Genomic DNA, 14932 nt, shown 5'->3' on the forward strand with positions numbered 1-14932 from the left:
TCTTGACAGAAAAGCTCCTACTTGACAGCTCGTTCCAAGGGGACCATGGTTAATCCATCGAAAAAATGTTGTCTTGTCAAAAAAATTTTTGAGTTAAAATGAAAAAAAAAAGATCAGAAATGGTTTTTAATCGTGTTTTTTACCGTTGTACATAAAAATTGACACAGGGCTTTAGTACCCAATTGACTTTGTCATGTCCCAGACCTCCCCAAAACCCATCCCATCCAATCTCTCGGACGATCTGTTGGCGACTGTCTGAGCGTTGAAGAACTCTGTACTAGTACACAGAGAAGAGCTTCAAATTCTACTTTCAACTCGGTCACATACTCCCAGGCAAAATTCGAGCTGAAGATTGGGCTACATGATCGGTAACGATAGCTAGATTGGTAAAAAATAAACGAGGTTTCCCCTCAATATCACTCAACTCCACGTCTTCGGAGCAGGCTACTTTGACCAACCAACGGGGTACAAACTAAAAAAGTGTCAAACGAGAAAGTGACCAACCACCGGGGGTTGAATGTATCATGCAATTTGCTGGAAGCATGGTACATTAGGGTGGAATCAAATATTTATTTTTTCAGCAACACATTTTTTGGGTCCCTTTTAGGATCCCAATTAACCTCCCACAATTTGGGAGCGATTGGTTGAGCCCACGATTGACTTAAAGCAAATTAAATTTGTATGGAAATTACTATGAGGAAACTTACATTTTCACATTATATAATTTACAAAATTCATTTTTTATTATTTTGAGAAACTAACACCGTAAAAGTATAGCTATGGATGTCCTGAACAACTCTCCCGAAGACAGTATGGTGCTAAATTTATTCTAACAAAATTACAGAACGTTTGAACGCACAGTGCGGACGCGATTTCTTCAATGCATTTAATATGCAGCCATTCACACTGTTCCGCATCCGTGTACGGATCCGTACTGCGGATACGGATGCGGAACAGTGTGAATGGCTGCATATGAAATGCATTGGAGAAATCGCGTCCGCACTGTGCGTCCGTACTGTCAAATATTACACGGATGCGGCTGCGGCTGCGGATGCGGTATAATGTGAATACACCTTTACACTTTGGCTTTGGCCCATTTACATTGTTTTGCTTGATTTGTGCTTACTTTTATCGAAAAGCAACGGTTAATTTAATAAGCAGCATTTTTAGCAAATGTTTTGAAAATTACCATCAAGTTTGCATTCAAGCATATTTCTCAAATTCTTAATTTTATGAATTCTAAAATTAAAAAAAAACCGTTCATATAAAAGACACATCAACCGGTATGTGCACGGAACTGGTTGTTAAGCTATGAACAAGATTATCCGTTCGACGCAGAACGTTGCACCAGTTCGATTTTCTTACATAAACTGTCAGTCGAACAATTTACAGGGGTAACTATGTTTAGTGGTCGATGACAACAGGCAGGCTAAGATTATATCCTGCCAGTCATCGATCATTGAACATAATAACCCCTGTAGATTGTTCGACTCAAAGATCATGGAAAAATCAAACTGCAGTCCGCCATGGTGCAAAGTTTTCCGTCCATCACAGCGTAGAACGAATAAGCTTGTTCTCAGCTTTATGTTTGAAACGGAATTCGGGTACGATTTGAATTGAATTCCGTTTCAAAATTCGGATTGAGTATACTGGGTTGTCGCTGTTTTGACGTTTGCCTCCCGTACCTTTCCCGTCACAGCTCACTGCATGGCGGCGCACGATAAAAATCTAGTACCTCCCGCGCACGGCCAGAACGTTATTTGCAAATGGCCAAAATCGGGTGAGAAATGGCTCCCGTGTGTTTTTCTATCGCAAATTTCGACGTTAAATGAGTATCGCAGCCGTCGAGAAACGTGCGCAAGTTCTACCGGAAGCGTCTGTGCAAAAGTGGCTGGTGTTTTTCGCCGTGAACGCGCGTGCAAAGTCGTGAAAATTGCGTATTTCAGTTTCCTTCCAAGTCGCTGCCTAAAAAATTGGGATTCGGACTCGGTCCTCCTCAGCCTTCGGTGTGCTCTTCTCTCTCTTCGGGTAAGCGCAAGCGTTCTCTCTCCCACTACTACTGCTAGCTACGCCAATGTTGTTGACTTTGCAACTTGCCCACACGCGCGCGCCATCGTGCGGTCAAACTGGGAACCAAAATGTTCGGAAATTTAAATAAAAAATATTTTTTGTAAATACGTAAAATCATTACATATTTAAGTAAACATTATACGTAATTTCGCAATTATTTCAACTTTTTAATGAAATTTAAATAATGTTCCATTTGGCAAATTTAAGTTTGCGTTTTGTTTGGCCGAGCGCGCAAACATGTTGGTGTGTGTGGTGGTGGTTTGTTTTGGGTGGTGGTAAAAAGTGTACGGGACTTTGCGGGCCAGTCCGTCGAGTGCGGAGAAAAAGTAACCTCTGTTTGTGGCCCTCCTGCCCGGTACGGTACGGAGGGACGAACCACGCGGAACAACTCATTCGATGGAGACGGATTTGTCGGACAGGGATTTGACCTCCAACCTGGGTGGATTATTTGGATCGTGCACTGGTCTGTAACATGAAGGCTGCCTGTATGAATCCCCGAGATCGAAACTTATTTGAAAATGAGTTCCTACCTAGCGGCGTACTCTTGAATATATAGGGGAGAGTGGGGAGACTTGATCCCCGGGGACACTTGATCCCAAGCCTGTATCTCGTCAGCATGTGGGTAAAACAATTAGCTTTGTTCTAGAAAGTTGTGCAAAATTGACTAAAACTCATTGTAGAAAACAAAGAAAAAAATTAAAAAATGTTTAGATTGAGTTACACACATATATCTAAAAAGTGCTGCAAAAAACTCCCAAGAGATCTTTTTTCGTTGTTTTGATAAGTATAGAAAACACTAAAAAGTTATTCAAAAAAATATTTTTTTACATGAATTGTTTCATAAATTTATCAACTCAAAAACCCTTACGCATTTGACGTTAAATTTATCGTCATACTATTTTTACAATCAATTGTTTAAAAAAGTCCGTTTAGGGAGACTTGATCCCTGCATCTTTACAGTCGCTGGAATCAGCCTCAAGATTAAATAATTGGGCTGGGTTTTCGTACATAGTTTCCTATAGTATAGTTGTACATAACTTACTGCAGTTTGAACCATTTTTCGAAAGTTTTGTAAACAAAAATTACCAGCTTTTGTAAACATGCTTAATTTTGGTCTTAAAAAGAAAATTTTAAGTTTTTAAATATTTCGTATGCTAAACTTGTTATATTTTGAACATAAACGTACAGGTTTAATGTGAAATTGCTGAAATTAACAGTTTGGATGAATAAGAAACATTTTGCTTAAGATTTCTTAAAAATGTTGAAAGGGGGATCAAATTACCCCCAACATTTTGAAAATGCCGTTTTAAAATATTTTTTTAAAACGCTTGGCATGATTCGAAGAGTTTATCTGATGAAATACCCTTATCAGCCAAACATAGTTGAATGTATAAGCTTTCAATTCATGCAAAAAGTTCATGGTTTTGTGAGAAATTGACAGAGTTATGTGCGATACAAAAAAAGGAGATCAAGTCTCCCCACTCTCCCCTAGTTGTAGAACAAGGTTTGTTAAAACACCCGATAGGAAGTATTTAAATTTGCTATTTTTTTCGTTTGAGGAACAGGATTTAGGATATCATCTAATAAAACTTCTATTAAAAGATATGCAACCCTCACTTAAGAAATTAAAACATAAGCGAATCGCAAATTACCTCTAACATAAGGCAGTATTTTGCAAACTTTCATGAAAACAAGCTAACCCGACAAATTTCGCCTTGTCTCCTTTTTTTGTATTTTGACGTACTGAGCTTGATTGCTTATTCAGCCTCCTGTGATCAACATGTAATACAACGTAACTATTCCCATACAATTTGCCAATGCTTCGGAATCGGTTCGAGAGTGGCCAGAGTGTTTATTAGTTAGTGTAAAAACTGTCCTTGGGCTCATACGAACCCAACGCAGTAAAAAGTGAACTGATCCGTTGTTCCGTATTTAACTGGTTTGCGTTCGAACAAAACCATGTCTAAGTTAGTTAAGTTATTCAAATAGCATCTGAAAGTAGACATTCCGAACTGCTTATGCTGAAAATTTCATAGGGTTTAGTCAAGATAAAATCACTCGAAACATGAAATTCTTCAATTGACCTCCTAGACTCACCTTCACATACACATATCGACTCAGAATCAAGTTCTGAGCAAATGTCTGTGTGGATGTGTGGACAAAAAATTGTCACTCGATTATCTCCTGATAGGCTTCACGAATTATGGCCGTTTTGAACCGTCTCAAAATCAGCAAGTTTAGTTAAGTACTTTTAAAGATTTTTTGCAATTATATTGGCCTTATTACCCATTTTAAGAAAGGTATTGAAAAGACCTTTTCAACGAGGCCAAAACATTGAAGATCTGACAACCCTATCAAAAGTTATGAGCACTTATGTGTTGATTATACATTTGTTTCGGGTTTGTTGTGTAAAGACAAATATTGACGTTGGATTTTTGGTTACATGATAAGTATTTACGTCAGCTCTTGAATTCTGTTTGATAATATATTTAAAATTTGTAGAGTGTACACTTGAAGACTGGATTAATGTGAGGAATGCATCAACCAGTGGCTGATTCCCACCCCGATCGGTCATTCCTCAAAATTAAACTGAACCAAACCAAACCAGTTGTCAAATTATTTCTGATCAAACTGACCATCCAATCCAAAAGCCATTTTGTACAGACTTTTTGTCATAACCGTATGGAAAATTGGAATTCCCTGGGCCTTGTAAAGTCAAGGGGCATGATTTGATCCTAGTGCATTAGTTAAAATTTGGGTAAACATTCTTTTTTATAAGCACTATGGACACCATTTCATGCTACGAGAACTCGCTTTGCCGCAGCCCCAGGGCTTAAGCGTCGACCGATAAGCTGTCTTCGTGAACTAGGTAGTTCTCCGATAGTGAAAATATCACAATTGCACAAGAAACCGCTGCTTCTGTGACTTTTCCACTATCACAATGTGGGTTTTAGGTTCACTTCAGGATAGTACAATTGATTTGTTGCTTAGCATTAGCATCTAAAATAAATCTATATTCTTTCAAAATCTATTTAAAGTTAAAGTTAGTTGCAATTTTTTTGCTAGAGTAATGCTGCCAATAGACTTTGATTGATGTAGACTACTAGGCATATTTTATGTCAAAATGTTCATAGAGTCTCGATCAATCAATAATGTAATGATATCGGACAAAATTCGTTGATCTGTTGAACTAACGGTTTTCGGATTATGGTTGTATCGACCATTGTTGCGAATCGAGGAACTACGGTTCTTTTGACGTAAATGATCATTTCTTTTTCAAATCGCGATTTCTATCCTATTTGTATATCAGTTCATAATTTTCTATTTATATTTTGAATAATTGAATAAGTTGGGCTTATGAATAAAACACAACTGTGCATTTATTCTAGAGTCAGATCCATACAGCGTCAGTGTTTATTTGGTCGAAGTGTACTAATTCATTGGCAGATCTGATTCTAGTTGTAATGTACGACAAGACTACTGACGGACGTGACAGGACGAGGGCCCAGTTTAGAGGTTTCAACATCAAGGATGTGCGGCTGGACCACCCTTCCAAAAAAAAAAACCGTATGGAAAATTGGAATAACGTTGATATCACAAAATCCGCTTATAACTAAGTCAGTTTGAATCAAATCAATCTACAATGTTCTACAAAGTTGTTCCAAATATAAAAATTCATGCATGTGCAGCACATAAATTCTTTTAGATGAATTTTGAACTGTTGGGCGAATAAAAGATGAAAATTGTCGTTTTCCGCATACACTTGGGTTCGAATTCCAATACTGGGCACCTCGAATTCTTAACCAAATTGGCTGAAACTTTCAGGAGTGCTTCTGTGGATGCCAATCTATGGTTGTTTGCCCGCCTATCCGGAACAGCTCAACTTTTGCCATTTTGGCGCACCCTAATCAACCTAAAGGGGGATTAGAGGAAAGTGTAACAAGCTCAGGAAATGCTCGTTATAACCCATCAAAAACGTTAAAAATCTGTCGGTTTTTTTATAATCAGCTTATTCCAGGTCTTTACTAAGACTTTGATAGAACAAGTTTTTAAAAAATCCGGTTTTTTTTATGTATTTTAAAATTTTTAATTTGCTAACAATTGAACTGTTATCACTTAGATACACCAGATTAGAATGTATTTGAAACGTTTCGTTCATTTTTAGATAAAATAATATTATTTTACTAAGGCCGTTGCAAATAGCAGGCCAAGGGTGCATGATACTGATGATACTCGTCGGTTGACACACCTAGGCGAGGAACATCCCGGAAAGAGCCCAACTACATCCGTAGTGCTGTTTGGACAAAACAGCATGGCTCTGGTTCCTTGCAAGTGTCCTATTTTCTTACCTCCACGTTGGCTTGGTTTAGTCATCATGATGACATGGTTTAACCTAGCTGGTGGCCTGTGGAAACGACTCGTAAACCTTTGACCAGCGAGGGTCAGAGTAGAGACGGCTAGAAGAAAGGGGCGCGTCAATGTGGGAAAGGGAAGTAATTTGTGATTGTAGACAGTATTGTTTTGATTCGCAGTATGTTGAGTCAACTGCTGTGGATGTACCTGAAACATCGCACAACGGGGTTTCTCTTCTCTTCATTCTCAGCTACCACCTATCTTCTGTTTATTTTGTTTCACTGATTTTCTAACGCGGCTTCTGTTTACTATCCTCCATTTGATTTCGATTTTATTCATTTGATTCTCTTATTTCTCAACGCTTTTCCACTCTATTTTACCAATTGATGCTGCTGTAACAAACTGTCTGCTTTCCCTTAATTTGGCAGCGATGTCAATTTTGTTTATCATGTGCCTTTTCTTTATTTATCTATTTGAATAATTTCTCATCTTCCCTGTAAATTGCCCTCAATACAATCTAAGCTTGTTTGTTACCTCTATTTATTAACTTTTGTTAATTTCTTTATCTACTTCATAAATTACTATATTTCTTTTACTTTTGATTCTTTACATAGTATATTTCCTTCACTGTCCATTGTTTTGAAACTTCACTTTTTTCTTAAGCAAGGTTGGAGCCTTTACTCAATTTATGGAATGATTAAAGGATTAACACAAACATTACTATTGTAATTTTGGTAAACTTTTATAACATGCTTAGGACCAAAATTGTAACAAAACACCGCGACAAAAGAAATAGCAACAGATAAACACGACTTAACATTAGGGAATATTTTAGGAGAAAACAATACACAGTAAAATAACAACTAGTTTTTGAATTCAAACTAAAAATAAAACAGTTTTTGCTTTAATGAAAATTGATAGGCACACTTTGAATGGTTAGGCGCTTATACTTACATCAAACCCTACGTAATGTACCACCCCCGGCCGAGTTAAAATGCGTAACCGGAAAAGAAGGTGTGCATGCCTGGCACGAACACTCAAAGCGTGTTCTAGCGTGCTGCTCGTACTGACTCAGAGCAAGGGTGAGATGTAGGTGTAAGGGCAGTGCGTGTTCGTCGGGAACCTGGTGCATAAGATCGGTCAAGGCCCGTTCTTACACTGAAAATTGCGAATTGCGAATATTTTACTAAGGCCGTTGCAAATATTTTTCAAGGTTTATGTCGCCCCCTCATATAATCATATTTAGCATGTTTGGGCTTGTTTAAAAATGTTTTGAATTTTTGTGAAATTCCAAAAATAATTTCGTCAATACTTAGATATTTTGGAAACTAATGATGGCAGAACAACTGGATAGGTGTATAATGCATTTTAAAACACTTTTTTTTCATTAAAATGTTGAAACCATGGCTCGTAATTTCAATTTTTATACAGGTTTACAGGCTTTGCTAGTCATGTTATTTTATTATATTTATAAGCGACTTATTTAATTTGCGTTGTTTACCGATTTGTGAAAGTCATGAGAATGAAACTTCAATCTTCTAGAAAGTATTCATCGGATTTTTTTCACTCTGACTGCGTTTCAATAGCAAATTCAATTAACATCAAAATTGGTTTGAAAAAAATAAAGATTTAGGGGTTTTTCCTAAACTTTTGTTCAACAATCATCAAAAATGGGAAAAAATCGTAAGGGGTGAAATCAATCAAAATCGAGGTTAAATTAAAAAAAGTGATGTCAAAAATCGGGCGTGTGTGTACCGTAAACCGGGGTGACATTGATAGGATTTCAATTTGTTTTTGGAATATTTTCCAACAGTTATGGTTTTTCTCAAGATTATTATTTTTAAAACATGTACTGGGGTAGGCCACACAAAGTCCATGCACTTTTTTGGAAAAAAAGTTTTTTCAATAGTGTTTAGAAAAATAGTTACGTTAAAAATTCTTAAATTAAATTCCGGGGTGACTTTGATAGTCATAGTGTTTCTTGTTGAAATCATATTTTGGATGTTCAAACTTTATTTGTTCGTTAAATGTACCATTACTTAAGTAGCTGATAAAGTTTTTAAGAAAAAAAACAATGTTTGTATTTAGTTAACTAAGTTTATAAGCTTTTTAACAAAATACAAACAAACTTTAGGTGAAATTGTTAAAATGTTGGAATTTTGCCTGAAATTTGTTAAAACTAGTTTTGTTTATGAAACTATCGATTTATATTGCATTTAAAACTGAATTCAAAGCACAAATAACAAATTTTCACATTTTACATGAAATTTGTTCAACTAAAATTGCCTATAAATTTGGAGATTTTTTTAAATTGTGTTTCAACAACACATATTATTTATTATTTACAAACTTATTTAACCTTCTCCTAGTAGAAATTTGTCCAAAGAATCCGAAAATGCATTCCGTTTTCCGATTCAAAAGCGTGTTCATTGAAAAAATCATGACACTTTGAGAAGTTAAAAATAATGACTTTCATCGACATTTTCTTAACTATAGTGAACTAACTTTTTAAAGTTTTCAAAATTTTATGAAAAGTTCTTTTTGAGGTACTTTGAACACTTTTCTACCACGGTCAGTATGATTCTAAACAATTCCGTACGTATCTTAGTTGTACTCTTCATTTTGCGGAAAAATCTCAAACCTATCAAAGTCACCCCGGCTATCAAAGTCACCCCGTTTTACGGTACTATTTTTTTCTGCAAAGTCCAAACTATGACCTACACCTTTGGCGATGATAAAAAAATACGATTAGAAAATTCCTTCTTATGACATGGACTCTCAAGTTTGTGTGGAAACTTGAACGTAGTAACCTATTTGGACATAAGGAATTGATGGACAAAGATTAATCCAAATAAAAAAACAAATTGCTAATAAAATTGTGAAAAAAGGCACAACTTAAAAAAATGCTGGCCGTACAAGCGATGGGTGTATCTTTCCTCGTTTCGGCTTCCCTCACCTCCCTTTATCTCTCTGATTACACAAATGTTCAGTAATGATTGCGAAATGTTAATAGATAACCAGAATTAACGAGAAACTGTAACAACACGTCTGGTCCATGGAATCAGTGGACGTTGTAATGCAGAATATCAATTAGCCCGTTATAACTTTGTTCCGAACTAAATCAAATGGCGCAAGTTAGTTCATTTCACAGACCCTTCCGCGAATGCTTCAGCACCGTTTCAAATCAAATAATCGCCACCATCAGCCGCCGTTGGCCATATACCGGGCAGCGGCAATCTCTCGCCTCGCGTTATCTATCAGAGCTGTGCAAAATCAAACAACAAATTTTTAATTCACACTGTTTTTCTTTTCTTTTTATTTTGTTTTCCTTTACAGCGCCGCTCTCCCGACGACGACTCGACATTCGTGAGCCCCTTCTTGCTGCCGGAGGAGACCTTCTGCTCTGTGTGTGTCCCCGGGGTGGTCACACCAACAGCCAGCCAGCCAGTCACAAACACACTCGCAGTCAGCCAGCCAGCCAGCCAGAGCTCGGAGTGTGTAGTATCAATTAGATTGCTGCTGCCGCTGCTGTGTCAGGGAAAAAGTGGCGATTCGCGTATTTTTTTTTTCGCTCCTTCTGTGTTTGAGTTGCTTCTTGATTTCACGACGACGGCGCTGGTGGCACTGTCTCTCTGATGTGTCCCTAAAATAGAAATTTTAATATGTGATTTTTATTAGTATTTGAGGCAAGGAAAAAAAAAGTGAGCGAGTGAGGAGGAAAAAAAAGGTGGATTTCAAGCCGAGTACGAGCGGAGAATCGCAGAGTGTGAGGGCACAAACTATCGGCTCTGCTGCAATAAGAACCCAAAAAAAAAAGTGGAGCCTTCGACGTCACACATTTTCCGTTTTGTTGTTGCCTTTTTTTTCGGCGAGGTGTTCATCAACTGCAACTAAAACCATTACATCGAGTTGGGCAATAAGAACGGAACGGAAAGTACACAACCACACGCGAGGACCGCGGCGGCACACCGTGGGCTGAGACAGTGAGCGTGTGACGCAAGTGAACCCAGGCTCGGAACAAGGAAGAAGCCACAAGTACTCGACGATCGTCGTCTTATCGGAGATCTTGCCAAAACAGTGCGGAAGATTGTGGTGTGTGCGAAATTGAAAAGTGTAAACACAAAACAAAGAGGATTAGAAGTTGAACAGCGCTCAGTGGTTATTTTCCTATCAGAGCACACACACACACACGTCCGCGCACCTGTGTCCACAAGCAAACAAACAGGCACACACTAACACACTTGCTCGTGAACGTCGTCGTCGTTGCATAATTGAGTGAACACCGCGCGAGAGTGAAGCAATCAAGAAGAGAGCGACAGAAGAAGAACAACAGAAAAGGTGCTCCCCCTGTATCGTATCGCACATACACACGATCATCGCGCACTGATAAAAGAGCCCCAACAACAACATCAACAACGTCACCACAATAACAAGTGGGGTGGTGTCGTCGTGATCGTGAATCGCAGGAAGTGCAACCGCTGAAAGTGGTGGTAGTGGGTGGTGCTCGGGAAAAAGTTCCGGATTTGAGTCGATGCGCACATTACAACAACAACAACAACAAATAAAGCAGAGAAGAACAAAAACACACCACGCACGCTGACACTCACAACTACAACACCGGTGAGTGCAAACGTTGATGGAAAACTGAAAACTAAATAAAAAAAAAATCGTCGCGTATAGGACGTACTTGGGACGGGCGGGATGATTATTGGGTTGTGTGTGCACAAATTTGTTGCGACGTTTTGTCAATGGTTGATTTTTTCAGATGTGGTCATGTTTGGACTGTCTGGTTATTATATTTATTTATTTTTGGTGGCCGATTTAATTGAACGCTCGCGGTAGAATTTTAAATGGCAAAATGGCGAAATTGAAATCGTACCGTTTTCGAACATTGTACACGGGCCCCTCCTTCGATCAAAATTTGTTCTGGATTTGTCCGAGGGGTCATACACAAACACCGTAATAAAAAAAAACATGTTTGTGCCCCCCCTTCTGTCCGGGCCTAGCCATGCTACTGTTTCTACTCGAAACTAAGTGTTCGAAGGCTTGATTGTTGAGGCAATTGCAAACCTCTTTTTACACCTAAGTTTCCATCCACCCCGGGATTCGAACTGACGACCTTTGGATTGTAAGTCCAACTGCCTACCAGTGACTCAACCGAGGCAGGACTCAGGGAGACGACTCCTACACCTGGATTGAGCTAACGACCTCTAACTTCAATTTACTTTCAAGTCACAATTTAAAAAAATATTAAAAGTAAGCATTGTACTGCGGGCGTCAATAATTAGAGTTCACGCGCGGTAATACGACCGCAAGATAATAGTCGCATGACAGCCGCATGACAACCGCAGAACAAATTTTTGGCTGTTGTTCAAGGTTGCCTTGAGTTTTCAGCTGACTTTTTGGGAAAATATTCAAAACAAACCAAGTTGACAGCCAAATAAACGCAAATTTCAGTTCAACTTGCTGATTTTTACACTGCGGTAGTAAGGCGGCAATAATCTCCTGTCACTCACAGCGAAGGAGAAGCATGATTTTATCTCGCAATAGGCAATACATATATTTGAGTAACATTTATTTTTATGTTTCATCAAGTAAATATTATGCATCGGTGACTGGGCTACGTTCTCAGCCCAGTTACCGAACAAGTACTGTACTGCCCATGTTCGCATAAATGTCCCATATGCAAAAACAGCAAGCTGAGAAAAACGCATTTGAAGTTTGTCCCATTCATAAGGCTACGTGTAAAGTTTTCACGAAAAAACAGGATTTCCTCCTGATTTCTAGAACAAAGTACTGGATGTTATAGGCTCTTTTGAAAGAGCACACGATTTTGAACCAAACTGCATCAAAAACTCGAAATTGATGAAAATGCATATGGGACATTTATGCGATCAGGGGCAGTGTACTCAATTTGAATTCCTACACTCAAAGTCAGAAGTATCCCTCAAAAGGGTACTTTCAATCCTTTAAAAGGATACTTTCTATCCTTTTTTAAAGTTCACCCGGCGTCACCCTTTTAAAAGGGTATGTCAAATTCAGTACATTTTCGATACCCGCCCCGCAAAAACAGATACAGATAAAATAGAACTTCCGAACCCTTGTCAAATGGACAAGGACCCAGCGCGTATATAGTTGATGGTGGTAACAGTATTCCTAATTCCAATTTTAGCTCACCAAGTCGCGATGGCCTAGTGGTTAGCATTTTTGCTTACCAATTCAAAGGACGGGGGATCGAACCCCGACTCGAGCGACTTTGATTTTTCGTTCATGTTCAGAATTTCAAGATTTATATATCCTATACTTTCTCGTTGGGAGCAGATGGGAATCGAACCCAGGACCATTCGCTTACAAAGCGAACACCGTAACCAGTCAGCCACGACCGCTCCTCAACATGATGTTTTCAAAAGTTATGCTTAAAATCGATTTCTAACTTTAGTCTGGAAGAGAACCGTCCATAAACCACGTGGACACTTTTTTAAAATATTTCTTGCAAAAGCAAGAAAAACAAAAAAAACTTACAAAAATTGCAAAGGATAGAGGATAGAAGTAGAGAAAGCTTATATCTATATCATATCACAGGTTTTTTATCCATTGTAGATGTGCTTAAGGGATACATACATGTAAATCGAAAAAAAAAATCAGAGATTTAATTTTATTTGAAATCTGTTTTTAGGGAATTAAAAAATACATTATCATCTATCATCAAAACAGATTGGAGACATTTGGTTTTATCAATGCCGAGATATAGCTATTTGCAGTTTCAAAAAACGGGTGCTACGATGTCATAACACTGCCTTGACCAAATCGGCTCAAAATTGTGTTGAAGACTCCGGTCCTGTGTGTATGACGAAGGCCAATTTAAAAAAAAACTCATTTAAAAAAAAGGCTAAAAATATTGTTGTGTTTTTCATATAAAAAAAAACTGACGTTTTTGATTTTTGTATTTTTTTAAAAACAAAATTTCAAAATCGGGCTTCGTCATGCACACGGGATATGTCTGTAATATGAAATTTTATGATTTTCTACATGTATGTAACCCCTTAATCATCAGCTCTCCGAGGGCCAGAAATTGCTCCGTCTTGCTACAGCAGCTCCGAAACCGCGTCAACATCTCCCCCGCGTTAGCAAAAAACTCCGGCAGGGTAAAGAGATTTTCCCCGGTGACTCCTTGCTGGGCCCCATCGCCGCTACCGGCAGCGACCACGTTTGCAAACGACCACCCCCATCCAGGAGGGATCGTTGGGTTGTCCGCTGGAACCGTTCGCTGTTTTTTTTTTACAGATTCAAAAAAATATCTATATATATCATTAAACAAATTTCAACAGTTGCTTCTATATGCTTAAATCTGCTGCTAAAAATGTGAAAATCTCTTTTATGGCTACGAATTTGACATGATACAGATAAACGAAACGAAGTGTACTTTAGACTTCGTCGCCGACGGAGCGACGCCGGATACCCATATTTACACTTAGATTTTTTAGAGCGCCGCCCGCCACGGTATTCGAACCAGCAACCTCTGGATTGTGAGTCCAGTGCGCGGTCCAATTGATCCACACGGGCGGGCAAAAACAGATACAGATAAAATACAATAAATCTCCATGTTGAACAATGTCTTAAGTACAACCCTTGTGAAGAAACAGCGGCTTTAAAAATAGAAATGTTGAATAAAAAGGGGTTTTAGACATTTTTTGGTGTTTTTTTCAGTTTCGAAAAAAAATAATACCGAGAGCTCGTTGTTTGACAGCATTTCAATTTAAAGTCAATTATAAATTGATGTAAGCTAATCTACCAAAGGGGATACTCTCTGAATTTACTATCCAGGTTACTACCATCCAACTAGCTACAATGGAAAAATATCCTGTTATCAGTAATGTTGGAGTTAAATTGGACGAGCATTCCGGTAAAAATATTTTCGGGACTGAAAAATCAAGTCTTACTCATAAACATGGCCAAAACCCTACACACCAATTGAGAGATTCGACAGAAACGTGCACGCATCCTGGTGGCGAGTAGAAGCACTACGCAACGATGTTCGGAATGACAGCGTGCTTGGAAATATTATTTTTTTTGCAGTTTTTGATTTTTATTTCCTTTAAATATTTTTTAACGTCGATGAAAGTCATTGTAAAGTGTGGCAATCGCATAAACGAATCGAATGATGTAAAAATCATAGGGGCTGAGTTAATTTTTCGTGTTTTTTCCTCAAATTTACCAAAAGATCTTTTGAAAAATTGATTTAAATATGATTTATTTGATTGATAATGCTCCTTATGTGTGTATTATTGATAGAACAAACTATTAGAGTCATATTACAGCATAATAACAATAATTTTCTCAAAAAATTGCTAGTTATTCGATTTTTTCCAAAAAATTCCAAAAAATCACCAAAATGCATTTTTAAGGTCAATATTTTGGTCAAAGGGGAAGAGAAGTAAAGTTTAAACACTTTTACATAACATTTCATCATTACTTTTAACTTTTGCAACATTTAACTCAAGTTATCCAA

At 37.9% G+C, this 14932-nt stretch overlaps 1 protein-coding gene across 1 annotated transcript in view; it reads left to right on the top strand.

Moving 5' to 3' along the window:
* The first annotated feature begins 1761 nt into the window (after positions 1-1761).
* The window catches only part of LOC120419785 (protein Gawky-like), a 42599-nt gene continuing 29428 nt past the window's right edge, over positions 1762-14932 (top strand). The window contains exons 1-2 of the mRNA XM_039582618.2: positions 1762-2028; positions 9760-11043. The gene's annotated coding sequence lies outside the window, so the exon portion shown is untranslated. The remainder of the gene's footprint in view (positions 2029-9759; positions 11044-14932) is intronic.

The sequence above is a fragment of the Culex pipiens genome, chromosome 2 (assembly GCF_016801865.2).
Source record: "Culex pipiens pallens isolate TS chromosome 2, TS_CPP_V2, whole genome shotgun sequence".
In the NCBI taxonomy this organism is placed as follows: domain Eukaryota; kingdom Metazoa; phylum Arthropoda; class Insecta; order Diptera; family Culicidae; genus Culex; species Culex pipiens.